The sequence below is a fragment of the Leopardus geoffroyi genome, chromosome A1, assembly GCF_018350155.1.
Source record: "Leopardus geoffroyi isolate Oge1 chromosome A1, O.geoffroyi_Oge1_pat1.0, whole genome shotgun sequence".
NCBI lineage: Eukaryota > Metazoa > Chordata > Mammalia > Carnivora > Felidae > Leopardus > Leopardus geoffroyi.
The window spans coordinates 124,516,921-124,544,883 of NC_059326.1; the positions used below are offsets into that span (position 1 = coordinate 124,516,921).

General features: G+C 38.6%; 1 protein-coding gene and 1 pseudogene across 2 annotated transcripts in view; one reads left to right on the forward strand and one right to left on the reverse strand.

Annotated features, from left to right (window-relative positions):
* The window catches only part of ANKRD55 (ankyrin repeat domain 55), a 195,758-nt gene extending 178,333 nt beyond the window's left edge, over positions 1-17,425 (reverse strand). For both annotated transcript variants that reach the window (XM_045493602.1, XM_045493567.1), the window contains exon 1: positions 17,191-17,425. The gene's annotated coding sequence lies outside the window, so the exon portion shown is untranslated. The remainder of the gene's footprint in view (positions 1-17,190) is intronic.
* LOC123605914 lies at positions 17,300-18,525 on the forward strand (annotated as a pseudogene).
* Positions 18,526-27,963: the final 9,438 nt, after the last annotated feature.

Here is a 27,963-nt window from a genome sequence, read left to right on the forward strand (position 1 = left end):
TGGGATTTCTCTGTTTCTGTGGGAGATCACTAATCACAAACTAATTTGTACCTTGAGGTTCACCAAGTTGGATTTAGAAATCAGGCACATTTTGCTTAGCAGCTTGGAGGAGACAGCTGTAGGTAGAGGTGGAACACACATAAAAATGACTGGTTCTCCTACTAATTGAAAGGAAACTCCACAGTTGGGTTAAGAGAAGCTACCTAACACTCTTTCTGGTGCCCTTTTGGTGACTTACTTTTGTTCTTCCTGCCCTATTTGGCATCTTGGCACACTAAGTTTCTGAGGCTCTGAAGAGCAGCATGTTTTGGGTCATTTCTCCACAGGTGTAAACTGAGGAAGGAAGGAAGTTTACTCTCAAAGTACATGAAGCAAGGGTATGATTTGGGGACAGAATAAGAAGAATTAATATTTTGTTGAACATAAATGGCCAAGGAGCTGATTTCGGTAAGAAGCTTCAGGCAGAAATTTCAAACTGTAATGGCTGTCAAGTATTAAGGGGTAAGATGCCACTAATTCCCAGGGGATTAAAAGTACTGCTAATTTTTCTCAGGGACATTTCAACTTTGAAAAGGGTATCAATTTAAAAACAAATTAAATGCTATCTTTGAGATGAAATGAAGCCATAAGGAATTAAACAATTGGCCACTAAGTGGGATTTTTCTCAAATAATCCTTGAACTGTGTGTTCTAGAAAGGACTATGTGTACAGCATAGTGAGAGAGGGATAAGGAGGATAGCAGCTGAGGAGGAGGACATGCCTGAGGAATGTGACCTTAGGATACTCAGGGAAATTTCTACAAAGGAAAAATCTGACAGAGAAACTGAAGAAGTGAACTCAATCTCTTGAGGTGTCTGGGCCAAAACACATCTTATGACTTTGATGATAAAACAAAAACAAAAACAAAAACAAAAACAAAAAAACCAAAAAACTATGTATTTTGAGTATTAAGATAATGAATATCAAAGCCAGAAATTTTGGATGAAAAGAGGATTACTGTCATGTTTGAAGCTTTAGAAAAAAACAATGGAATAATCTTTGGATCAAAGTGGCTAAAAAGTGGATATCTGGGTGCCTCAAAAAAAAATCCTGCAAACATTTACATAGAAAATTCATCATAATAATGTAGAAAAACACATGAATGCATGCTGCATGGAGTGAAGCTTACAGTAGGAGTCTGTCATTAGTGAAATAGCCACGTGTAAGTAGGATTATTTATCCATTGTTTATAAATCCATAAGATTAATTGGTGAAAAATATACTACCATAAATAATAAAACTCTTTTCCATCCACTTACTTAAAGAACTACTTTACTATATATTGTTTAATTACATTCACATCAATCCTGAGAAACTATTTAGAGCAGGTTTTAGCAGGTTTTATAGTTGGGAAGGCAGAGCACAGGGAGGTTACGTAGCTTCATAAGGTCAAACATAGTTGTGAGCATTTCCCTGAATTTGGCCTTTGGATACCTTAACTGGGACTCTCCACCAGACCATGAGTTGCCCTGTAACCAACTCCTCTGAAGTACTCAAACCTACCAATGAATAAATACCAAAACAAAACTTGAAAGGGCCTCAAATACCAAGGTCACCAAGAAATACTAATCACAGCCATGCTCCAGGCCAGCTTCAGGACATTCATATGAATTTCTATGAATGGAGAGGAATTTTTTATGTCTGAGACAGGTAATACATTTACCCACTGTCTGCTAGAATGCCTGGTTGATAATTCCTCTGGCTTCAGAAAGCAGGTCCTTGATAATGTAGGTTGAAGTCTTTGGAGAACTGTGGGTAAGATATCCCAGCATGACAGACCACTGAGACCAAGCAACTGAGTGAGACTCTAGAGAGCTCACGGGCTCTTGAGGTGGTGCCTAGAGTTTGGTGGAGAGAAGCACCTCAAAATGAGGATGGGCACAGAAAGAGGCAGTTGGAGAAATCCTGAAAAGCATTTTTGTTTGTCTGTTTGTTTTGACCTTTTCCAGCCTTTGGGAATCATGGAAATATAACAGCACAGGTCTTGAGGACAATCTACACTGGGATGTGGAATATCTGTGTGATTTTAGACAAGCCATCCTTATCTATAAAATGAAGAGGTTAGACTCAGTGAAGTTTTTTCTACTCTATTATGTTATGATTTCATGAAGCAAGTCTTAATTTAGTACTTAGAAAGATCCTTGGCTCACACAAAGTTACTCCATCCAGAAGGAAACTGCCTTTACAATCTGTTTCAGGACTTGTATAGGGGCTTAGCACAACAGTTAGTGATTGCCTTTGTCGGTTGCCAACTGTCTGGAGAGTCCCAGAGTACATGTGGGCATTGTCCTAAGCTGGACAAGTCAGGAAAGAGCTGCAGAGGCAAAGGACGGACACTGCAGGAGAAACCAGGAGTGACTCAGAAATGAGACCATTCTCTCCATCCAACTCTCAGTCCCCAAACTGGGCTCCTATTGTGGAAATTAGACCTTTGAGCAGTGTTCCGTGTGTTTATTCTACTTGTATCAAAGAGGCTTTCATCTTCCTAGAGCAAATTATTAACACATTCCACCAAAGATGTGAGGGTGGAGGCCTGGCCTTGGGGAAAAAAAAAATCACATCATAATAAAAAGCTGCCCGAAACATGAACTTAAGAAAAACGAACACAAAAGCCCCCACTTTTAATGACAGTGGTTGGCCAGATGCCAAAGTCCTTGTGCCCAGAGGAGCATGGCTGGCTGATTTCTTGTCCTTGGGCTGACCCTTCTGTGCCCAGGAATTTTCCATGCGATGGCCAGTGGTGTGGGAGGTGGGGCCTTTGCAGGTTCAGCAGGTTGAGGCACTCACAGACAGTTGTCTTTGACTTTAGCTAGAGACCAAATTTTGTTGGCTGAGTGAACAGTGACTCTCAGTTCCAGGCAGTAAATCTTTGCTTCTTGAGATTATTTCGTTGGAGAGTGGGGAGAGAATAATAGAGACAAACAAAAAAACACACTTCAGAAAGACCAACTACTCTCAGGTACATCCAAGATGGGAAACATTTACAATGAGAAGTTTCATGAATGATTACTCCCCAAGACAAGAGGCTATAAGGAATAGTTTCTAGACAGAGATTATGCCATTTTCTACAGCTAGTTCCTTGATTTACAGGAGTCATTTGGTGTTCAGGCACTTCCTTTGAGATATAGCTCCACTATATGTGGAAAAGGGCCTAGTGTGAAAGAGTATACAGAGAATTATTTATTGCTGTTGAAAACCAGGACCCAGAGTCTGACTTTGTTTTTGTTTGCCTCTTTAAAAATGTTTCCTAGTAACACCAAGATATATTATCACAAATCCCATGTTCAGCAACTGTGACAACCAAGATTCATGAACAGCCACAAACATGTTGTCTGACATTAGCATCAGTTTCTCCTTTTGGGGATAGAGGAAGAGCAGAGAAATTGAGAAACTGAGAAAACAAGAGGGAATTGAAATACTTCATCCAGTTGAACAGCCAGTGCAGCCTTGAGTAAAAGCAGTCTAGGATTTGGGACCTTGGCTTTGCCATCTGAAATCGATCATTTGCTTGTGAAGAATAATTGCTGACTCTAGTGAATATGGATAAATATCCTTTGTAGTGATCAAAATCACTCTTCTAACAAGAAAGGCTCTTAAAAATCCCACAATTTCACCTATAACACACATGGATTTTTAAACTTTGGCTAATCAGAATAAGTATCATTTGCTCAGCACTTGACTGCTTTAGAATGCTTCTTACAACAATATCTGTGCCAGTGTTATAATTTTTTGCAATTAATGTATTCATAAACTTGGGCTCAGCATGTATATAATTTGCCAAAGTTTCCTCCTCCATCATCATTACTCTACTCCTGAGGTTCTCAACAAGGGACCAATCTCTACCACCTTCCCTACCCTGGGAATGGGGAATAGCTTTTGGTGATATCTGGAGACATCCTGTTTGTTGACAAAGGGGGAAAGAGCCATTGGCATCTAGTGGGTGGAGGCCAGGGGTGTTGCTCAATACCCTAGAACATACAAGATAGCCCCCAACCCCCAATATTACAAAGAACTATCCATCCCAAATGTTAATAACACCAAAGCTGAGAAAACCTGCTCTACATAGTCTCATTTTAAAGTTCCTTTTTGACTTCAGTGACCATTTCTATACTGACAAATGTCAAATCCATTATTTTTATTATTTCCCAAATTCCATACTCTTTTTACTAATTTCCTAACAGAGGCCTCTGCCTGGTTGTTATGTGGGAAGCTTAAGCACAATATGACAAAAATAGATCTTCTTTACCTCCTATATTCTGATATTTTTAAAAAAAGGTTTTTTAAAAAATGTTTTTATTTACTTTTAAGAGAGAGAGAGAGAGCTAATAGGGGAGGGGCAGAGAGAGGGGGAGAGGATCACAGGCAGACTCCACACTATCAACGCAGAGCCCAATGCGGGGACTAAACCCATAAACTGTGAAATCATGGCCTGAGCCATATCTGAGTCAGATGCTTAACCGACTGAGCCACCAGGCACCCCAATTCTGTTCTTGATCACAAACCCTACCGTCTAGGGTTTCTCAAGTTAAAAGCATGATTGCCATTCTTGACCTCTTCCTTCCTCTTCTATTCCTCACTCACCCCAATCCAATCATTTGACAGGTCTTTCAAATACATCTGAGAAACATCTCTTGCAACTGGCCTTTCCTTTCCTTCACACTGACATCATTTTAGCATTAGTCCTCGTCATCTCAGGATAAATTATTGCCTTAATTTGGCAAATCATGCCAGGCAGTATCCTCAGAACCCATGAGTTATTATTATCCTCTTTATTTTACAGATGAGGAAAACATGGTGCAGAGAGTAAGTGGCTACTCAATGAAGAGGCAGGGGTTGACCTCAGGCCAGACTCTGTGCTGTCAACCACTACACTCTGCTACTTCCCAATTCATTATCTTAGACTTGACTTCTATCCTTTCCTACATGAATCAAATGTTCCAATTACTCTGAACATCTCCCGACTCTTGGATCTTTCTAGAGCTTTTCGCATTTTTGTGTCATTGAAAATGATGCTTCCCTCATCTGGAACACCCTTTCTTCCCTCATTCTGGCTAGCTCCTAGCCATGATCCAAGGGCCAGTTCAGATAAAAGCTCTTCAAGGCCAGGTATCATATCTTATCCATATTTTCAGCCTCTAGCCCTGTATCTTTTTCATAACAGGTACCCAAATTTTTACAGAATAAAAGAAAATTACTTTCTCTTTCTACTACTTCCAATGTGAAGTTACTTTGCAAATATTTTCCAGTGAAAACGGCTCCATCAATATCCCATTTCTTCCTCAAGGCAACTAATTAGAAGTTAATGCTTGTATATAAGTATATACAAAGGTGAGCTTCTTTAAAATATATTGATTATATGAGTTGAATATATATATCCAAAAATATTATATATATTCAATACACATTGAATATACTATAGTATTGAATATATATTCAAATCATATATATTCAATATATAGTATTGAATATATATATAATTCAATATATAGTACTGACTATATATTAAATTCAAAGAGGTGGTGTCAAATGTTCTGAAGAGCACTAAACACTTTTAAGGTTTGTTTATGATCCAAAATTTCTGCTTCAAGTTGAAAATAAGTCTCTTATCTTTGGCCTATTAGAACTAAAAAAAAATTGCTTTAAGAGTGATTTGTTTCAAATAATTCATCTCAGAGTGAAGAAGAAATTCAAAAGATGTTTACATTGGAAAGTCTACCCCACGTTCACATTATTTTAACAACTTTCCTCTCCCTCTCCCCTGTCCCCTGACACCATGAGTCATTGAAGTAAAGACGCAATATGGTGCAAGGATTTAAGGTCATTCTAATTTCTATTTCTCTCATGACTAGCATAAGGCAAATGAGAAGACAAATATTTCCTGCAAGCATCTTCTTTGTCGTCAGCAAAAGAGGGAAATAAATATATAGTGTAGAAAAAAAATCCTTTGGCAAGACCATAAAGTCTTTATGCTCAGAAACAAAACCTGATTATCCCCTGGTCCATTAATTCTCCCAAACCATTAGCAATTGGAAGACAAGGACAAAAAAATGAAGATAAACAAAAAAATGTTCAGAGGCTGTGAGAGTTAAAATGATTACTGAGATATGACCCCTGTTCCTCAGATGGGGTAAAGTATAATAAAAGGTCATTCTTTCCTTTAGCTTCTGGTAATATGAGAATCAAATCCTGCATTTTCTTTGTTAAAATGACATTTTCTATCTTTTTTTCCTCACCAAATAGGATAATTATTCAGTATGAACACATTTTTAATGGGATAGTTCCAGTATCCTGTCCCCAGAGGGTCTTAGCTTTGTCTCTGAAAACCCATAAAGTCAATGTGGAATTATATTCATTAGCACTCCTTTTGAGGGGTCCTGAGGTATGATCCCGAGGCGTTAATCCCGTGTATAGCAGTTACGTGTGCAAAAATTGCAAACTTAATCTGTATTTACTCAGGAAAGTGAGAAGACCTATTCCTTTTGTTATTCACATACTCAATCAGTCCCATGGCAGTGTCAGCTCCATATGATGGTGGGTTTTCTTTAGGTGATTTCCTATATGACTTTGTGGGAAATCAGGAAGTAAGTGTTCTTCTTTTGGGCATAATTCCTCCACCCTAAAGAACAGTTTAAAATGGCTGCTGAGGCTGCTCTTGGCTTTCTAAAACCAGGACTTTCATACTAGCATGATTTTTCATGGCTATTCCCCTTGCCTAGAATGCTCCCTCACACCTTTCTACTTCTCACTTCATCTAGTTCATTATTGCTTCAATCTCACCTTAAAATCACTGCACTTCGGGGGCACCTGTGTGGCTTAGTCTGTTGAGTGTCTGACTTCGGCTCAGGTCATGATCTCGTGGTTTGGGAGTTCGAGCCCTACATTGGGGCTGTCAGTACAGCGCCTGCTTCAGATCCTCTGTTTCCATCCCTCAACCCCTCCCCCACTTGTGGTGCCCTCCTCCTTCCAAAATAAAAATAAATATTAAAAAAAATCACTGCTCTTTGGTGGCCTAACAAATAAACTAGGCTATAGTTTTTATTTAGACCATCCATTCTTAACCTTAGCTATGCATTAGAACTACCTGGGGGTGCTTCTAAAAACTATTTGTTACCAGGCCTACCATGGATCAATTAAATCTTATTATCTAGGATGGGTATAGATAGCAGTACTTTAAAAAAAATAGCCCTAGGTGGTAATGAGCATAACTTTCTTCATATGTCCATAGGAGTTCTGAGCTACTTGCAAATATTGGTTCACTGTCTCTCTTTGTCATTATATCGTATAATGAAGTGGGGAATTTTGTTTACCAAGAAATCTCAATGTGAGAGAAAGAAGAATTCATTTTCCAGATGTGTGGTCCCTTCCCCAGGAGCAAGAGAGGGAAGGTGGTGGATGGGGGTGATTCATGGATCTTCTGGGTCCACTTCTCTAATCAAAAGTAAAGATCATTTTTAAGTTTAGTTTTGGTTGCTAACTGTGTTTGTCTGACAGTTACTCCATGAAGAGACCATGTCACATGGATATTGAGTGAATAAATGAATGGGTAAGTGACTGAGGGAGTAACTGAGAAATACTTTTTACATCTGATTCAACCTCAAATTTCCACTTATAGGCTTTCATTATGAAGACTCTTTTAACAGACCACTTTTTTTTTTTTTCATTCCTCACAGGCATTGGCACATAAATCCCCCTTGGAAGTTTAAAAGATGTTTTAGATTTGATGTCCAAAACTAAGGAGGATTGGAAGCTCAGTTTTGGAAGGATTTATTTGGGTATTTGTCATGGACTTTCAAAATACCGAATCCAAAATCTCAATTTTGTCTTCTCAAACAGGCAAGTTCTAACATGAGCTAAGAATGCCAATGATATGCTCAAGACACAGAAAAGAGACTGGAGTGGATTTGCCACTAGAGAAATGCAGTATTATGTATGTAATATGAGGTACACTTCCAGTCTAAGAACTAGCCCTGCAGACTGCCACTGGAATGTGGTCCCTCCTCATGCCACTTCCAAGAAATATCAGGTTTAAGAAATAAGTAGCAAATGTAAGCTAAGAAGGGAAGGAAACTGAGTAATGAGGGAAGGAAAGCATATACTGTTCAATACCTCTGTATTTCCAGGCAAGAAAGAACTTGCCATTCTTCAGTTCATTAATCTAGTTAGATAGTTCTCAGAGACTTCCAAATGTCAAACTATGTTCTAAGCATTAGAGATACAGCAACAACAACAAGAGAAAAACACCAACCAGGGCGCCTGGGTGGCTCAGTCGGTTAAGCCTCCGGAGTTTGGCTCAGGTCATGATCTCGGGGTTCATGAGTTCAAGCCCCACATCTGGCTCTGTGTTGACAGCTCAGAGCCTAGAGCCTGCTTCCGATTCTATGTCTCCCTCTCTCTCTCTGCCCTTCCACTGCTCATGCTCTCTTGCTCTCTCTCTCTCTCCCTCTCTGTCTCTCTCAAATAAGCATTAAAAAAACAAAAACAAAAAAACAACCAACCAACCAACCAAAAATCCCTCTTCTCATTGATGAAACATTCTAACCGAGGTAGGTAGAAAACAAACACAACACACGGTGTGATGAAAGTACTATGGAGGAGGTACAGTAGGGAAAAGGGATAGGAAATATAGGGGGCATTGCCATTTTCAGTAGGGTCGCCAAGCATAGGCCCAAGTGGAAAAGGTGACAGCTGAGTAAATTCCCAAGAGAGTTGATGGAGTGAGTTGTGTGGACATTTGGCATGAAGTGTAGAGGCAGAGAAAACAGCAAGTGCAAAGCCCTGAGGCAGGAATCTTAAAAGCTCTGGAAGGTGTTTGGCCTCTACTCTGAGTGAAATAGGGGGCTTCAGTGGGTTTTAAGTGGAGGAGGGATACGATCTCACACATTTTGGGATCACTCTGGCTGCAAAGTTGAGAGTTGACCGAAGGGAGCAGGAATAGAAAGACCAATGGTGAGGCTGGTGCAGTACCGCAGGTGAGAGATGATAGTGACTTGAGGTAGAGCTGAGAGCATCAGCAGCTGGATTAGACAAGGGGTGTGTGACGGAGAGAGAGAAGAATAAAGGATGGCCTCAAGGTCTCTTTTCTGAGCAGCTGAGGTGAGGAAAGCTCTGGTAGGAGGAGGCAATAGTTGGCACTTGATCCCAAGCCAAGCACTTTCTTTCTTTTTTTTTTTTTTTTAATTTTTTTTTTCAATGTTTATTTATTTTTTTGGGACAGAGAGAGACAGAGCATGAACGAGGGAGGGGCAGAAAGAGAGGGAGACACAGAATCTGAAACAGGCTCCAGGCTCTGAGCCATCAGCCCAGAGCCCGACGCGGGGCTCGAACTCACGGACTGCGAGATTGTGACCTGGCTGAAGTCGGACGCTTAACCGACTGTGCCACCCAGGCGCCCCAAGCACTTTCTGAATGTAAAGGAACACAGGATGTACAAAGAACTTAACATCCAACTTAGGCCAACCTCTTCACTGAGGAAACTGACGCCGTAAAAAGGGGGAGGTATGTGGGAGGCAGGACAGGCACTAAAATAAACTGTCTTATGAGTTTTGCTCAGAACCAACTGGTCCAGAATAGAGACAACCTGCCCCCTTAGGTGAATATAGGAATAGCAGATGGTACTGTGGTAGGACTACAGAAGCCTTTCAGGCAAACCACTTTAGGGAAAGAAAAGACCACATATTTTGGAGGGCCCTGAGTAAGTCTTCCCCAAATGAAGCTGTCAGCCACGTCCTGTGCTGTAGTTCCCTTCCTCAAGGCAGAGAGTAAGAATGAGTACATGATGGTAAGATTCTGGAGTGGGAAGGCTGGAGACCTTTTAGGTGAAACAATGGATTGGGTGGAATCCCTCCCAAAGTCAGAGCTGCTTGTTGTTACTGTTCTTGCTGCAGATGTTCTAGACAATGGTACTAAAGGGCTGAGTGTGGGCGTGTTCTTTCTTGACACTGACTCTGATAATGGCCCTCCTTTTAAATGTTATGGACTTCATCATCACTCCTTGCACATTAGCATTCTTGAATTTTCTATTTTGGGTGACCTCCAGCCAACAATAAGCCCTCCCACTTCTGCACAGTTGCTTCTTGGTTTGGGTTGGAATCCAACATAGCAGAGTCAGGGAAGAAGATTTGCTTCATGGGGCTTACTTTCTGTCCTTGAAGCTCCCTTCAGTCCTTTCCTGTGGTCTTGCCTCTCTGCCCCTCCATCTTCCTGGTCAGGCATACTGCTTTGTCCTGGGTTCTCTGCTGCCACAGAACAGACAGTAAGGACACTGAGGCCTCATGGAGGAGGGACAGTCAAGGCTTTGTTAAGAGAGTGTCTCCATGTGTCCAGGTCTCTTTTTCTCACCATTCCATTTTGCAGCCCAAAGACTTTCAAGGTCCAAAGCCATCAAGAGGCTTCTCTAGGAAGCCAAAGCAAGGCAGTGCAATGCCAGAATTGGCCCACATACATTTGGCATTCTCAGGATGTTCTTTAGTAACATAACAGTATTTGAGCTGGATTTGCTATAGCTCTTTCCACAGTATCTGTGTCTTCAAGGGTCTCAAATGAAGACATCACAGCAACAAAGAATAAATGCTGATAGTGGGCTTCAGAGCCATATATTACCATCTTCTTTTTGGACCTATTGTGGCAGATTTCAAGGGAAACCCAAAGTGACTAAAAGTGAAGGGCTAGGTTTTTAATGAAAAACAAAAGTAACTAAGATAAATAATGTCAAACATCATTAACAAATGACAAAAGTCTATTTAGGAATGTTCTTTAAGTTCGTGAATGGGATTACCCAGAGTTTAGGAACAAAGTAAAAAGAAAATGGCTTGTATTAGTAAAATGATCAAACGTGAAAGGGCATGTTCAATATTTATAGAAGTTTCTGTGAAAGACTGCTGGATCTCCATCTTTGGTGATATACTGATATATGTTGATTTAATGCAATCTCAGAAGAGGTAACAATCTTGGAAAAGAAGAACAAGTTTGGAGGACTCACATTTCCCAATTTTATTTTATTTTTTTATGTTTTCATTTATTTCTGAGAGAGAGTGAGAATGAGAGAGAGAGAGAGAGAGAGAGAGCGAGCACACTGGTGCTGGTGCGCAAACACAATTTTTTCTTCATTTTTCTTATTATAGACACAACATAAAATTTACCATATTAACCATTTTTAAGTGCAAAGTTTAGCAGTGTTAAGTATATTCACATGTTGTGAAACGTATCTCCAGAACCTCATCTTGTAAATCTCAAACTCTATATCCTTTAGATAACTCCCCTTCCCCCCTCTCCAGCCCCTGGTAACCACCATTCCACTTTCTGTTTCTATGAATTTGACTATTTTAGATACCTCATATAAATGAAATCAAGGAGTATTTGTCTTTTTCTGACTGGCTTATCTCACTAAGCATGATGTCCTCAAGTTTCTTTCATGTTGTAGCATGTGACAGGACTCTCTTCCCTTTTAAGTTTGAGTTATATTCCATTGGATGTGTAGACCACACTTTGGTAATCTGTTCATCTGCCCATGGACATTTGGGTTGCTTCTGCTTTTGGCTACTGTGATTAGTGCTGCTATGAACGTGGGTGTGAAAATATCTTTCAATATGTTTTAGCTTTTTAAGAAACTGCCAAAGTGTTTCCTAGAATGGTTGTACCAAATTACATTCTAACCAACAGTGTATGAAAATTTCAGTTCTCCCACCTTCTCATCAACATTTGGTATGGTCAGTCTTATTAATTTTAGCTATTCTTATAGGTATGCAGTGGTATCTCACTGTGGTTTTAATTTGCACTTTCCTAATGACTGATGATGTTGAACATTTTCCCATGTGCTTATTTCTATCTTTGTATCTTCTTTGGAAAGGTTGAGAACCTTAAGATAAAACAATGGATTGGGTGGAAACTCTCCCCAAACCAGAGCTATTTGTTGCTATTCCTGCTGCAGCTGTTCTAGACAATGGTACTAAAGGGCTGCGTGTGGGCGTATTCCTTCTTGACACTGATTGTGATAATGGTCTTCTCTTTTAGTGTTCTGGACTTCTTCATCTATTCATATCTTTTGTGCATTTTGTTTATTTTCTTATTATTGAGTGTGAGAGTTCTTTACATGTTTTTGATCCAAATCCTTTATAAGAAACATATTTTAAATATTTTCTCCCAGTTTGTGTCTAATCTGATCATTCTGTTAATGACAACCATAAAAAGTACAAGTTTTCATTTTTATGAAGTTTAAGTTAGCAGTGTTTGCTTTTATTGATCAGATCTTTGGTATCATATCCAAGAAATCTTTGCATAACCCAAGATCATAAACCTTTTTCCTGTGTTTTCTTCTAGAAGTTTTGTACTCTTGTAGGTTTAAGCTTTAAGTCCATGATCCATTTGAGTTAACTTTTGTATCGTGTGCAAAATGTGGATCAGGATTCTTATTTTTGCATCTGGATATCCAATTATTCCAGCACTTTTTTTGTTGAAAAAAACCTACACTTTCTTCAGTGAACTGTTTTTGTATCTTTGTTGAAAATTGGGTATGGATACATAAGTGGGTCTATTTCTAGAATCTATTCTCTTCTATTGCTCTATCTTTAAACCATTACCAAAATATCTTCATACCATAGCGTTCTAAATTTTGAAATTGGGTAGCATTAATGCTCCAACTTTGTTCTTCTTTTTCAAAGTTGCTTTCTTTATCCCAGGTCTTTTGCACTTTCGTAAGAATTTTAGAATTAACTCATTAATTTTGACAAAGAAGTCCACTGGGATTTTGATTAGGATTACTTTGAATCCACAGATCATTTACAGAGAATTCACATCTTTACAATACTGAATCATCCGATTCATGAACATGATATATTTCTCCATATATTTCAGTCTTCTTTAATTTCTCTCAGTTTTTATTTTTATTTAGTTTTTATTGCTCAGCTCTTGCACATATTTTGTCAGACTTATCCCTATTTTTTTATATTTTTGGAACGGTATTTTTTAAAATTTCAATTTCCAATTATTCATTGTTTAGCTTGTCTGGTTTTTAGCTTTTACATTTATCTTATTAGATTCTCCTGTCTCTGTTCTCATTGCTGAATGGGTAGGCAGCTTAAAGGTACTTGCTTATTTTGAGAGATTTGTTGGCCAAATCTTACTCACACAGGTCTGGGAAAGGAAACATTCCCCGTAAGATACTTCTCATTACCTTCGTATAGGCAGAATCCTTACCCTGCATCTTTGGATAAGAACACTTCTCTGCAATTCTTTTCTGGAGCTTCCTGATTTTCTGTTGCAGCAAACAAAACCCACAGAGACCAAGGTCCTGGCACAAATGCTACCAGTTTTCTAATCACTTGGCATTGGTCACTGAAGGTCACAGAGCTTCCTGGCAGGAAGTAGGGCACAGACGGCAGGTGGCCCTGCCAGAGCAGCTGAAAAAAAGCTCTATTCATGGCAGATTGTATATCACCAACTCGCTGTGACAGCACCACATACCTGCCAGCCCCAGAGCAGGCTGATTAGGGTAATTTAGGTTTTGTCTTCAAGCATAATTATTAGAGCTGTCAACAGCCTCTGTGATGCTAAAATGAAGAATCACATCCAGAGAATGATGGAGAAGACCCAATGGGTGCTCAAACAGGCATAGAAGGCTAAGAGGCAATAGATTCATTTCAACCCCAAGACAATATGATTTGGGAATAAGAAAATGCAACCATGTTCAGTAGAGTTCATGGTGCTCTGAAGATATATAAGAATGAGAACTCAGAGGTGATCTTAGGAGTCCTATATGTAAGTCTCAAGGAAAGGATCTACTTTATAAAAGCATCTGAACCACAGACTATTTAAGAACAGAACACACTGAGACTTAATCACTAATGTGCTTGGCACAGAACTGCCCACAGAAGCCCCACAGGCTTAGTAAAGTTTCACAGAGAGCTTTATTGGCCTTGTAAAAACCTCAGACCTAGGACTAGAATCCTTATTTTAAGTAGAACTGGAGGTATTAACTCACTGTGATTTCTGAAGCAACAGAAATGTGTCTCATGATCCTAGCACACTATGCTCATCAATGTCTGACATTTCATGAATTCCTTTGCTTTCTTTTCAACTACTGAGATGATGACAACTTTGGTGGGAGAGTAAGTCATTAGGCTTTATCAGTCATTTACACCCCAGTGTGAATGCATTTATCAGAAAACATTTTTTTTTTCTCGTCCTTGGAGAGTATAGTACAAAAGAAATTAAAAAAAAAACTGGAAGTGAGTGAAGAAAAGTGAAAGGGGGCAAAGGCATGAGAGAGACTGACTGACTGATTGATACTCTTTCAAATTTCAAATGGGGCCAGCTTGGTAAAACTCACACAGAAGTATCAAAAGATACTGTCCAGAAAGTGAAAAGACAATGCAAAGAAAAGGATAAAAGGTCTGCAAATCATATATCTGATAAGGGTCTAGTATCTGGAATATATAAAGAGCTCTTACAACTCAACAACAGAAGAACAAAAACTCCATTTAAAAATGGAAAAAGGACTTGAATAGACATTTCTCTAAAGAAGATAAACACACGGTAAATAAGCACATGAAAAAAAATTAACATTATTAATCACTAAAGAAATGCAAGTCAAAAGCAGAAAAAATACCACTTTACATCCACTAGGACGGCTATAGTGAGAAAATTGGACATTAACAAAGTGCTGGCAAGGATGTAGAGAAAATGGAACCCTCATACATTGCTCATAGGAATGTAAACCAGTGCAGCTGCTGTTGAAAACAGTTTGGAGGTTCCTCAGAGAGTTAAACATAGAATTACCATATGACACAACAATTCTACTTCTAGGTATATATACAAAAGAAATGAAAACAGATGTACAAAGAGAAACTTATACATGAATGTTCACAGCAGCACCGGTCACAGTACTCAAAAGGTCTAAACAGCCCAAATGTCCATCAATTAAGGAATGGATAAATAAAATGTGGGATATCCATACAATGTAGTATTATTCAGCTATGAAAAGGAATGAAGAGCCACTAAATGTTACAACATAAATTCACCTTGAAAACATTATGGGAAGTGAAAGAATCCAGACAAAAGGCCACACATTTTATACTCCATTTATATGAAATATATAGAATAGGCAAGTCTGTAGAGACAGAAAGCAGACTGCTGGGGGCTGGGGGAAGGTGAAACGGAGAGTTACAGCTTAAGAGCCTTGGAGTTTCCTTATGGAGTGATGAAAATATTCTGGAACTAGATAGTGGGGATAGTTGTACAATATTATGAATGTACTAAAAGCCACTGTATCACACACTTACACATGGTTAAAATTCAGATGGTGAATTTTATGTATATGAATTTTACCTAAAAAAAAGCCATATAGAAACTCCATGAACTTTTGGCTAATTCTACGCAAACCTCATCTTCTCAAGTGTCCATTCACAGCAAGACAATCCTGTATTATGAGTGATACCTAGAGAACACACCACCAGCCAGGCTTCTGAGAAGCCTCGTTAGCAGAGCTTCAAAAGTGTAACTCTTTTTATCCTTCCTGATGTACTGACTGTCAAGCTGCAACACAGGAATTAGAACCAGATAGAAGGAAGATGGGCAGGGAAAACAGATGTGCAACACAAGAAATGTAAAAGTGCTGAAGTGGAATCAAAACCTGAGCCATCAGAATTTGTCATAGTTGAGGGAAGTGCCAGGAACCAGACCTCAATACAGGATAAGCAGAGAGGGCCTTTTTGACCACTTTTGAAACAAATGCTTTCTTTTCCGTTATCTCCTCCTCCAAGTCCTCAGGTGTTAATGCATACACACAACTACTTACACACACACACACACACACGATTTAACACTTTATTACTGTTCTTAAGGCTACTTTTTTTTAAAATTTTAACGTTCATTTATTTTTGGGACAGAGAGAGACAGAGCATGAACAGGGGAGGGGCAGAGAGAGAGGGAGACACAGAATCTGAAACAGGCTCCAGGCTCTGAGTGGTCAGCACAGAGCCCGACACGGGGCTTGAACTCACGGACTGTGAGATCATGACCTGAGCTGAAGTCGGATGCTTAACCTACTGAGCCACCCAGGCGCCCCTTAAGGCTACTTTTACGTACAAAAAAAAAGACCTGCCAAACTGATTTTTTTCTTCCAGGAAAAACAGGCCACAGAGAATGGTATGTTACAGATTTGCAAATAATATATTTATTATTATATGTTACAAACTATGTATATATAGTTTATAATATGAAAAGATGAGGTTTGTCTAGATATTGGAAAGGCTCAGTGGTTGATTTCCCCCCCTCTCTCCTTTTCTAGTCATGGTTGAGACATTTTGATTAACTGGGAAAAACAAAATAAAATTCAGTACTGCTGAATCAGAAAGAAAGTCCATTGCAAGTGATTTGACTAAATTTGGTGATGCAACTAGTGGTTCCACAATTTAATCTCTACCGACAAACCACAGTTAAAGGCATTGCATAAAAGGGTTGCGCTTTTTACATGAAAACTCATTTGCTGGACCATGATGAGTCAAAGTGTCAGGTCCAGTGGTTGTACGGATGAGTCTTTTCTCTTTTTCATGGCCTCAAACTGCCATCTTGAAAAAAACACCAGGTAAGTTTACTATTGGGTCTGGAAGAAAATACATTTTAGATCTTGATGACAGACTAACAACTGTCTGTCATCCTTATATATTAAGAAAAGCGTAAATTTCTAGGAAGCAAATGTTAGGTACTCAACGTAGTTGTGAGATGAACAATTCAGGCTGTGAAGACAGGATGAAGGATGTTGGAAGGGGATGTTGCAAGTTCTCCACTAGAATCTGATGGAAATTGAAAAAAATGGCATGAAAACACTGGTTTAAAAGTTTCTTTATGCTGAGAAAACTTCCCCCACAAATGGTTCTAGTCCAAAGGACAATTAAAAATATCTTGGACTACACTGTGTCTTCCTGGAGAAGAAGGTACTCAGAGGGACAACTGAGGTGCTGGATGTGAGGAAGAGCAAGAGCATGGAGACTAGGAGCCCAAGGATAATAACAAAAGGAGATGCACCTGCTCTTTCCCCGGAGCCCTCTGCATTTTTAAGTGTCAGGTAGAATTAGGGGTCTTTTGTCTGCAAACCATACTTCTGTGATGAAAATATAAATCAATCCTGTTCCTCTCAGCGGACAATCTGTTACCTACCTGGAGTCTCTCCAGCTGTGGGCATGCCCCTCCACTTTCCACCCTGGTTTGTTCTTTAAGCTGCAAAACTGTACCCAAGCTTGCTTGATATCTGTTTCTCTCAAGTGTCATGATGGTGGGCCTTGAGAGAGGTGAAGCCTTCATGGTCACGCTCCATGGTCTTCCTGCTGCTGCTTGGTTGAGGATGTGCAGAACTTCCTTTCTGACTGCACAATTCATGATGGGGATGCAGGCATTCATTTTATCTACACTAGAAAAGGCAGGAAGAGTGGTGAAGCTTTTGTTGAACTTGAATCAGAAGATGATGTAAAAATGGCCCTAAAAAAGACATGGGAAAGCATGGGACACCAGTACATTGAGGTCTTCAAGTCCCACAGAACCAAGATAGATTGTGTACTGAAACACAGCAATCCAAACAGTGCCAACACCACCAGTGATAGCTTTGTGAGGCTTCAGGGACTCCCATTTGGATGCACCAAGAAAGAAATTCTTCAGTTCTTCTCAGGGTTGGAAATTGCGCCAAATAGGATCACATTGCTCGTGGACTCCGAGGGCAAGATTACAGGGGAATCTTTTGGGCAGTTTGCCTCACAGGAGTTGGCTGAGAAGCCCCTAGGGAAACAGGAGAGAATGGGGCACAGATATAATGAAGTGTTCAAGAGCAGTCAGGAAGAAGTTAGGCATACTCAGATCTCCCTCTGAAGTTCATGTCTGTACAGAAGTCAGGGTTTTATGACTACCCTGGGACAGCCAGGAGGTATATTGGACTGTCAAGCAAGTGGGCCTAGAAAGAAAGGGTAGGGTGCTTACAGTGCAGGTTATGGGGGATATGAGGAGTACGGCAGCCTCAGCGATGGCTATTCCTTCACCAATCTCTCTCTTGGGAGAAACCTCAGTTACTTACTCCCTCAGGCATGTATGACCACAGATATGGAGGTTGCTAGTTCACTGTCCAGAGTACCACTGGGCACTAAATCCACATGAGAGGGATGCCATACAGAGCCGTAGAGAACGACATTTGTAACTTTTTTTCTCCACTGAACCCTAAGAGAGTCCATATTGAGATTGGTCCTGATGGAAGAGTGATTGGAGAAGTCAATGTTGAGTTTGCCACTCCCAAACACCAGCTATGTTCAAGGACTGTGCCAACATGCAACACAGACACATAGAACTTTTCCTGAATTCCACTACTGGGGCCAGCAATGGGGCATAGAGCAGCCAGATGATGCAAGAAATAGGGTGTCGGCCCAGTCCACTTATATTGGCCTTGAGAGCCTGTCTGTGAGTGGCTATTATACGGCTGGCTATTGAGGCCAGAACACCATGGGTGGATAGGACTAGTTTTGTAGGAGCGTTTGAGTTATTGCAATTAAATTTTCACAGGCAGCCAACAAACAGTGAAAAGCTGGGACACATTTTTTACCATGAGTTTGTGAAATTTACATTAAAAAATGACCTCTCCAGGAAGCAAAAATCATATAAAAACAGGGAGGGGGACAAAATGTAAGAGACTCTTAAATATGAAGTACAAACAGAGGGTTACTGGAGGGGTTGTGGGAGGGGGGATGGGCTAAATGAGTAACAGACATCTTACCCATTAAGGAAATCTACTCCTGAAATAATTGTTGCACTATATGCTAAGTTGGATGTAAATTAAAGAAAAAAAATGACCTCTTTAGTGTTTTCTCAGGCAAACTTTTCTTCTAGCATGTGATACGGAGTAAACTAAAACTGTTTTCAGTGTTTTTCCATTAACATTTTGGTACTGCACTTCAGCATAATGTTATCTGAGTTAAAGTAGTTTTGAGTACATTAAATGGATTTTTTTTTTTAATTTTTTTTTCAACGTTTATTTATTTTTTTTTTGGGACAGAGAGAGACAGAGCATGAACGGGGGAGGGGCAGAGAGAGAGGGAGACACAGAATCAGAAACAGGCTCCAGGCTCTGAGCTATCAGCCCAGAGCCTGACGCGGGGCTCGAACTCACGGACCGCGAGATTGTGACCTGGCTGAAGTCGGACGCTTAACCGACTGCGCCACCCAGGCGCCCCTAAATGGATTTTTTACACCACATCACTATGAACACATTGGGGAGATGTGCTTTTTTTTTGAAAACTCAAGGTGCCAGATCCCTAATTCAAAGAGGAACATTTGTCATTTTTTTTTTCATTCTAGTTTATTTTCATTTAAAATCTTTTAGGTTAAGTTTAAGCTTTTAAAATAAGTTAGTTTTGAAAATTGAGTCATATTACTAATACCCTAGGAGTTAGTGAGGCCTTGACTTAAAACTCTCTTTGTACAGTGATTTCTTTCTGGGTATATTTTGCTAAGTGAAACTTGTTAAAGTTTTTTGTTAACTAGTTTTTTTTTTCTTAAAATAAAGATTTTTTCACACTGAAAAAAAAATACCTTGTCTCCACAAAGAAAGGAAGAATAAGATATGTATAATATATGTGTGGGTGTAATATTTAGGTATATAACCGAATTTCACAAATAAAGATAAAGGAATTCCAACTCATGACACAATTTTTAAAATACCTTAAGACCTATCTCTAAGAATCACCCTTAACCAGGTGATCCCAGGTTATATGGGGGTATTACAATAGCACAAGATATATTTTTCAAAAATGATTAAGGCACTTCATTATTCAACAATTAGATTTACTTAGCCTTAAGATGTCTTGCTCTTATTGGAATTCATCAGCCTATAACTTACAGGGACAAAGGCCTCTTTCTTGGACATGAACCAGAAACCTGGGAGGGAAACTGTGTGGTTCTGAGTTCTGCTGATGTTGGTTTCCATTATATCTGTGGCAAGTTGTTTTAGCTCTGGGCCCAGTAGATCTGGTTCTGAAATTACCTAAACTCTACTTTTGTCATCAATCAAACAGGATTCAAATTTATTCTTCCTTCTCAATTTTGTTATTTTTGATATTTGCAAAAACAAAAAATACAGCATGGTTGTGAATTATTTACAAAAACAGGAATTACCTTTGTCAAATGAGTTCTAAGCCAGGAAACTTAGCAAGAGGACTCCTGGGTGTTCCCTGTATCCAGGCTAGCTGGCATCACACATGAAGAATCCAAGGCTGTGGCTTCCTCCCAGAGGAGGCTAAGTCCACTCAAAGGGCAAGGTCTTTCCAAAACTTTTCCCCAGACAATACACATAGGACAACTCATTGTGAAATTCAGTTTGTATAAGTTAATCTCAAATATCAATTAAATCTCCAAATACATCTTCACAGAGCTAGAAAAAAAATCCTAAAATTTGTATGGAACCAGAAAAGACCCCAAATAGTCAAAGCAATCTTGAAAAAGAAAACCGAAGTTGGAGGCATCATAATCCTGGACTTCAAGATATATTACAAAGCTGAAATAATTAAGACAGTATGGTACTGGCACAAAAACAGACACTCAGATCAATGGAACAGAATAGAGAACCCAGAAACGGACCCACAAATGTATGGCCAACTAATCTTTGACAAAGCAGGAAAGAATATCCAAAGGAATAAAGACAGTATCTTCAGCAAGTGGTGCTGGGAAAACTGGACAGCGACATGCAGGAAAATGAACCTGGATCACTTTCTTACACCATGCACAAAAATAAACTGAAAATGGATGAAAGACCTAAACGTAAGACAGGAAGCCATCAAAATCCTCAAGGAGAAAGCAGGCAAAAACCTCTTTGACCTTGGCCACAACAACTTCTTACTCAACATGTCTCCGGAGGCAAGGGAAACAAAAGCAAAAATGAACTATTAGGACCTCATCAAAATAAAAAGCTTCTGCACAGTGAAGGAAACAAACAAAAGGCAACTGACAGAATGGGAGAAGATATTTGCAAATGACATATCAGATAAAGGGTTAGTATCCAAAATCTATAAAGAACTTATCAAACTCAATACCCAAAAAAGAAATAATCCAGTGAAGAAATGGGCAAAAGACATGAATAGACACTTCTCCAAAGAAGACATTCAGATGCTAACAGACACATGAAAAAATGCTCCACATCACTCATCATCAGGGAAACACAAATCAAAACTACAATGAGATACCACCTCACACCAGTCAGAATGGCTAACATTAACAACTCAAGCAACAACAGATGTTGGTGAGGATGCAGAGAAAGAGAATCTCTTTTGCACTGCTGGTGGGAATGCAAACTGGTGCAGCCACTCTGGAAAACAGTATGGAGTTTCCTCAAAAAATTAAAAATAGAACTACCCTATGACCCACCAATTGCACTACTAAGCATTTATCCAAGGGATACAGGTGTGCTGTTTCGAAGGGGCACATGCACCCAAATGTTTATAGCAGAGCTATCAACAACATCAAAGCAGAGAAAGAGCCCAAATGTCCATAGATGCATGAATGGATAAAGAAGAAGTGGTATATATGTACAATGGAGTATTACTCGGCAATCAAGAAGAATGAAATCTTGCCATTTGCAACTACGTGGATGGATCTGTTGGGATTATGCTAAGTGAAATTAGTCAGAGAAAGACAAATACGATATCACTTAACTCATATGAGGAATTTAAGATACAAAACAGAAGAACATAAGGGAAGAGAAGCAAAAACAATATAAAAACAGGGAGGGGGACAAAACATAAAAGACTTTTATATAGAGAGAACAAACAGAGGGTTCCTGGGAGGGGGGATGGGCTAAATGCGTAAGGGGCATTAAGAAATCTACTCCTGAAATTACTGTTGCACTATATGCTAACTAACTTGGATGTAAATTAAAAAATAAACAAGTTAATTAAAAAAATCTCAAAATACATTCCTTAGAATCACATTTATTTGCTTTTTGTTGATTTAATGGTCAACAAGAAAGCTTAATGGATCCTAGGAAAATGTAATTAATTTAAAAGGATGAATTTTCAAAGCAAAACAAATAAAATATTTAAAGGGTCATGTATAATGATTTCAGAGAGGACTAGATATGGAATCCATAAAGACAGCGACACACTGCTAATGAGTTTGTCTTTCCCAGTCTTCCCACACCAAGCAGGAAGAGTACAGGAGTATCTTATCATCCTTAGGTGTTTGTTCAATGAATGAAAGTGTCTAGCAGTATAGAACACCTTAGGCACTGAGTGATGCTAAGGAAACCTAAAGAGTTTCTTAGGTGAGAATACTGCTGATATTTGTGAAGATTTGAGAATATAAGGGTTCTAAAAATGTAAACACAACCCCAGAGATTTTTTAGAGTCAACTTTTTAAATGGAAGGAAACAAGTATTTATAGTAATCTCTGTTGGAAAAAGACTATGAGTTAGGATGGTCTCATCTCCTGTTGCTGGGAGCTCCTCAGCATTTACTGTTCTGAAGTACACCTACCTTCCCTGTCAAAGTCTAATTTCAGAAAAAGATTTGGCAAATTCATTCTCCCTAAGTTTCAGTAACTGAGTTGACTATGATACATTAGTCTGTTTTAATATACTGTAATAGCTCTTCTGTTTACTTTTTAAAAAGGTTTAATGTCCTTTTTTTAAAGTTTATTTATTTTGAGAGAGAGAACACAAGCAGGGGAGAGACAGAGAGAGAGAGAGAGAGAGAGAGAGAGAGAGAGAGAGAGAGAATGAGAGAGAGAGAGAGAGAGAGAGAATGAGAGAGAGAGTCAGTCCCAAGCAGGCTCCACACTGTCTGTGCAGAGCCCCATGTGGGCCTCGAACTCATACGTTGTTGAGATCATGACTTGAGCCAAAATCAAGAGTCAGACACTTAACTGACTGAACCACCCAGGTGCCCCCCTTTTTAAAGTTTATTTATTTATTTAAGTAATTTCTACACTTACTTTGCGGCTTGACCTCAAAATCCCGAGATCAAGAGTTGAGAGCTCTACCCATTGAGCCAGCCAGTCCAATAGGGTTTAATGTCTCAACCCAAGGTAATGTATGTCTAATTGTAGAATTAAAAACATCAGTTAGATGGAATCAAGTGATTTTCTAAAAGAAAAAAATACTTTCTAGCAGAAATATACTGTTTACCTCAACTATTTTTATTTAAGACCCAGTATTTGATCATTCAGTAGTATTTTGGCCATGTTACATATTAAGAATGGCTAGCACAAAGCAAGGGGATGGAAATCTCTAATGTAACAATGAATTTCACCCTGAAAACCTTGCAGCAGCTTGCTCAGGACTTAAGCTAAACCAGGTATTCAAATATCAATCTAGGTTTACAAAGATGCAAAGTTTACCTACTTCTGTCTGTTGAAATAAAAATAACCATTCCGCATTCATGGGATTAAGTAGATTCTTTCTGATAGTTAATATAATAAGTTCTATACTTTGACAATAATCCTTGGGATGTGTTCTTATTGATATTTCCATTAAATAATTTCCTTTGAAGATCAAAAAGATCATTAGTACTTTTTAAAACTGAGGTATAATTAACATACAGTGTTATATTAGTTTCAGGTGTATAAGATAATGATTCAACAATTCCACTGGTACTTTTTAGAATAGTGTTAATAATATGATGGATATATTCTCCATGTTCCATATTTCCATGTTCATGGATACATTTCCCATCTCTAAATTGCTTGTACTAAGTGACTTAATACACTGTCAATATACGCTTAATGCATTTCAAAATATGTGTCCAGAAATGTGTGTGTTAGAAGCATATTGGGCCTTGAATACCGCAAATTGGCCTCGTTTCTGCAAATCTTTCCTTTCAGTGTCTTATGAATAAACTCTGTTGTAGACTGACAAGCTGCCTGCCATATACAGGCTTGATCTCCTCATTTTGTTTTAGATTCAAAATTCCCAACAGGAAAGTAACCACTAGAGTAACGAATCTCAGAGTTTTGTTTGGTTTGCTTTATAAATTCCTAACCTTTTCCTGATGTAGCAGAAAATATGCAAGGCTCAGGTTAGGTCAACAACAGAGTCAAGGTTAACTGTGAGAGAGTGAAGAGAGTGACATGGGAAAGAATCCAACCAGTCAAACATTAAAACTTCAATAGGCAACTTATATCAATGTTAACGTTAGCTATCACCTCAGTACATTTGCACTTAGTATATTTTGTTAATAGATTCTAAGACTCTTAATGTCTGTTTTATCCTTTTGCCACAGGTAAGGGATTTCATTGTTCTTAAAGCACTGCATCTTCTGCTGGGGATGATTCTGTTCTTGGCCTCTGGAACAGCTCATAAATTGTATCTCCTGAATTATAGCATAAAACAGTTAACAAAATGGCTTCCTATTCCCTGGGGAAGCCCATGTAGGAATAGCTACTTAGAGAAGCGATTAAGTGTAAAACTAGCTTTAAGCACAGAGCAACAGTAGACTCCTGAGCTTTTTCATTTGCATTTGGAATTTGGTTTATTTTGGCTCTATCAATTCATACATCTGAGAAGAAAGCAGCCCCCAGCTTATGTTACCAAGATTAACTGTAGAAGAGAGAGATGGGAGCAAGCTTAGGGACCACAGCCTCTCTTGGCCATATATCCATCTAACAGAGCTATTCTGCTATTCCAAGTCTACTCCTGTGCTTGAAGGAAAAATACCTTCACGTGTGGGATGGAGCCTTTTAAGAACACACTTCTCTTCACTTTCACACAGATTTCCTGCTCAGAGTTCGTCAGGTTAACTTAACCTCAGAGGATTCCAGGGCTTCCAAAGTAGGAAAAAAACATGTTTATAATCAAATAATTTGGGGAACAATTAGGCTGAACAAAATGGCAAATAATTATCTTTATTGAAGAGTCATTAATAAATATGCTAGTGTCCACTGTGTTTCTTCAAGAGTAGATGATCATCTTCCAAGGATACTTGACCTTGGAAGATTTTTTTAATTCAGAATATCTCTAAAAATCTCACATTCTCCAAGGAATCAAATCACAGTCAAATTTTAGTCGAAAGCCTGTTTCAGTTATTCATACTCACTTTAGCATAAATCAGAGCCTTGACTTTGTTGAGTTGGTTGAATTCCATGACTGATGTCACTTTGGACCAGATCCATAGTCAGTTCTAGTATCCTATCACACAAGGCTGTCATCGGTGTAGGAGATAAGGTGCACATATGAGCTTGTTAAACTCTAAAGGTTATAAAACCACCTCAGAAGAGTTCTTGTTATTTGATTATTAAGAGTTTCAAGCCTCAGAAAAACTGAGGATTCATGGGAGAAAGAGAAGTCTGTGGGAAAGCATAGCAGTTGCCACGGTGACAAGTTCCTTGAAATATTAAGAGTGGAACTCTTATATCCTGACTTCCCTAAAGAACCCCTTATGAATCTACCACCCAGGAATTCACCTAAGTTTTTGCACCACTTCTCAGGGATAGTATACTGTTACTACCAAATGTTAAAAAAAATTATTCTGCTTATTTGTACAAAAATGATGCTATTAAGTCTTTAAGAGATGCTAAAATATTAAGGTTGATGTTTTCTGGTATAAAGAGGTTAAAATTAGAAGAGAATAATGGATGCCTCCTGATTAGACCCTGGTCTGGCAAGGCTTTTTACAGGCAGGACCTAGAGGCTATATTTTACATCCTCGGGGCTAGAGGGAGGAAAAAGGTAACAGAAGGATGGGACAACTCACCAGTCTAAGCAGATCAGGACAATTCTAGCCATAACTCCAGCTGAATCAGAACTGGCAACTTAAAGAGCAATGGCATGCATACGTAGTCAAGGTGGGTATCATCTTCCTTTAAGAGGATCTAGAGCTACCTATATCTGAAATTTAGGACTGGAAGATAAAGATCATTTAGTACAAACCCTCATATAAGAAACTAGGAGACTGAGGCCTAGAAAGATTTTGTAAGATATCCTAAACGTGGCTCCTGGATCAAAGTACAGTATCTCTGAGAAGCAGGCATGGAATGTGTTTTTCCACTATAGCAATAAACATGTTTCTGATAGGAGAACACAGCTCCATATATTTCCCAGTGGTTTTTTATAGTTAAGAAAAACCTATGTATTTAACCATAAATCATATTGCTTTTAAAATCAGAAAATGACTAGATGATGGAAAAATATGGAAAGATATAAGGAGTAACTTTGGCCAGAGATGCAAACAAGACAGTAGAAAACTGGCAGTAATACTCTGATCTGCACACAGACATAATAGCTTCCTGCTGAAAGAAGATGGTCTTCCCAAATGAGTGCCTCTCAGACACTTGGGTTACATAGTGATACATCAGTCCAGAGAAATCTGTTTTAATAACAATCTACTTCTTTGAGATTTCTGCTACTGGTTACAATATAGAAGGATGCCAAAGACTGTCCCTCCTTTAGCTAACAATGAAAAAGTCCCAGACAAAATAAAAATTATATTTTTCTACAAGGCAGAGGAAGAGGGGTGAATATAATGAAGACTTGATGAACTTAACTCCAAGAGAAATAAGCTTTTTATAGGTGAGTAGAGAGCTGTGACAGCTTCCACATGTAGGGGCACATGGTTTAAGTACAGACAGAAACTGGGATGGAGAGACTTTTCAGGATGGAGGGAAATTGGCCAGCTTTGTAAAACAATGTGTTCTGGCTAGGACTGTAGTCTAGAAGAACCCCGCACAGGGACAGAACACATGGACCAACAATTCTTCTTCTTATATCATAATAATCCACCATGAAATTTGCTGAGAAAAATAGCATTGGGGGAGTGACTGATAAGCAGAGAGAAACTGTACAACTCTGCACATTCTTGAGCCCTGACAGAGTTTAATCCAAAGGTAAGCAAGCTAAATATATCTTAAACTTCAGCCAATCCTCACCCAGTTCAACTACTGACATGATCAAATAGCGATTTGGGATGAGGGTGGTGGGGTTAAACACAGGTGAATTTGATACAGTTAAGCAGTGAGCAAACATAAGTACATTTATATACAATGTCCAAAAATTAAAATTGTATTACATACAAGAGAGCAAAAACAAAACAAAACAACAACAAAAACTAAATGTAAGAAAAACAGTCATTAGAAACAGATTTGCAGATGACAGTTACTGGAATAAGCAGACAAAGACTTTAAAACAACTATTATAAATATATTAAATAATTAACTGAAAATGTGATTATATTGAGTAGAAAAAAATGAATAAAAATAAACACTCTAAAAAAGAACCAAGTGGAATTCTAGAGCCAAAAATTCTGCAATCTCTGAGTGTTAAAAATCACCAGGTGAAATTAACGCTACACAGAAAACTGCTCAAAAAAGGATCAGTAAACTTAAAAACTTAAAAAAAAGAAATATTCAAAATAAAAATGAAAGAGGAAAAAATTAAGGAAAAAAAAAAAGAATGCCAATTATCTTTGGGATAATACCAAGAGATCTACAAGCAATTAGAGTCCCTGCAAGAATTGAGCAGAAAAAATTTTGGAAGAAATAATGGCTGAAAATTTTTAAATTTTTAAAAATTATCAACCCACAGATTGAAGAATGGAGCCTGAGAAACTTAACAAATCTCTAATGGGATGATGCATAGAAAAACACACCTAGGCATATTATAGTCAAATTTCTGAAAACCATGGAGAGAGAACATGTAGAAAGCATTTCCTCCCTCTAGCCCTGTGGATGTAAATGTAAATGACAGTTAACTTCTCATTACAAACAATGCAACTGAGAATACAATAAAATAATATCTTTAGAGTGCTAAAAAGAAAAAATAAAACAAAACCTGTCAACCCAGCCTTTTACATCCATGAATATATGATTTAAACATAACAGTGAAATTGAAGGTATTTTTGGATAAATTAAATCTGAGATAATTTGCCATAGCATATCTGCACTATAAAAAATACTAAAGGAAGGTCTTTAGGTCAA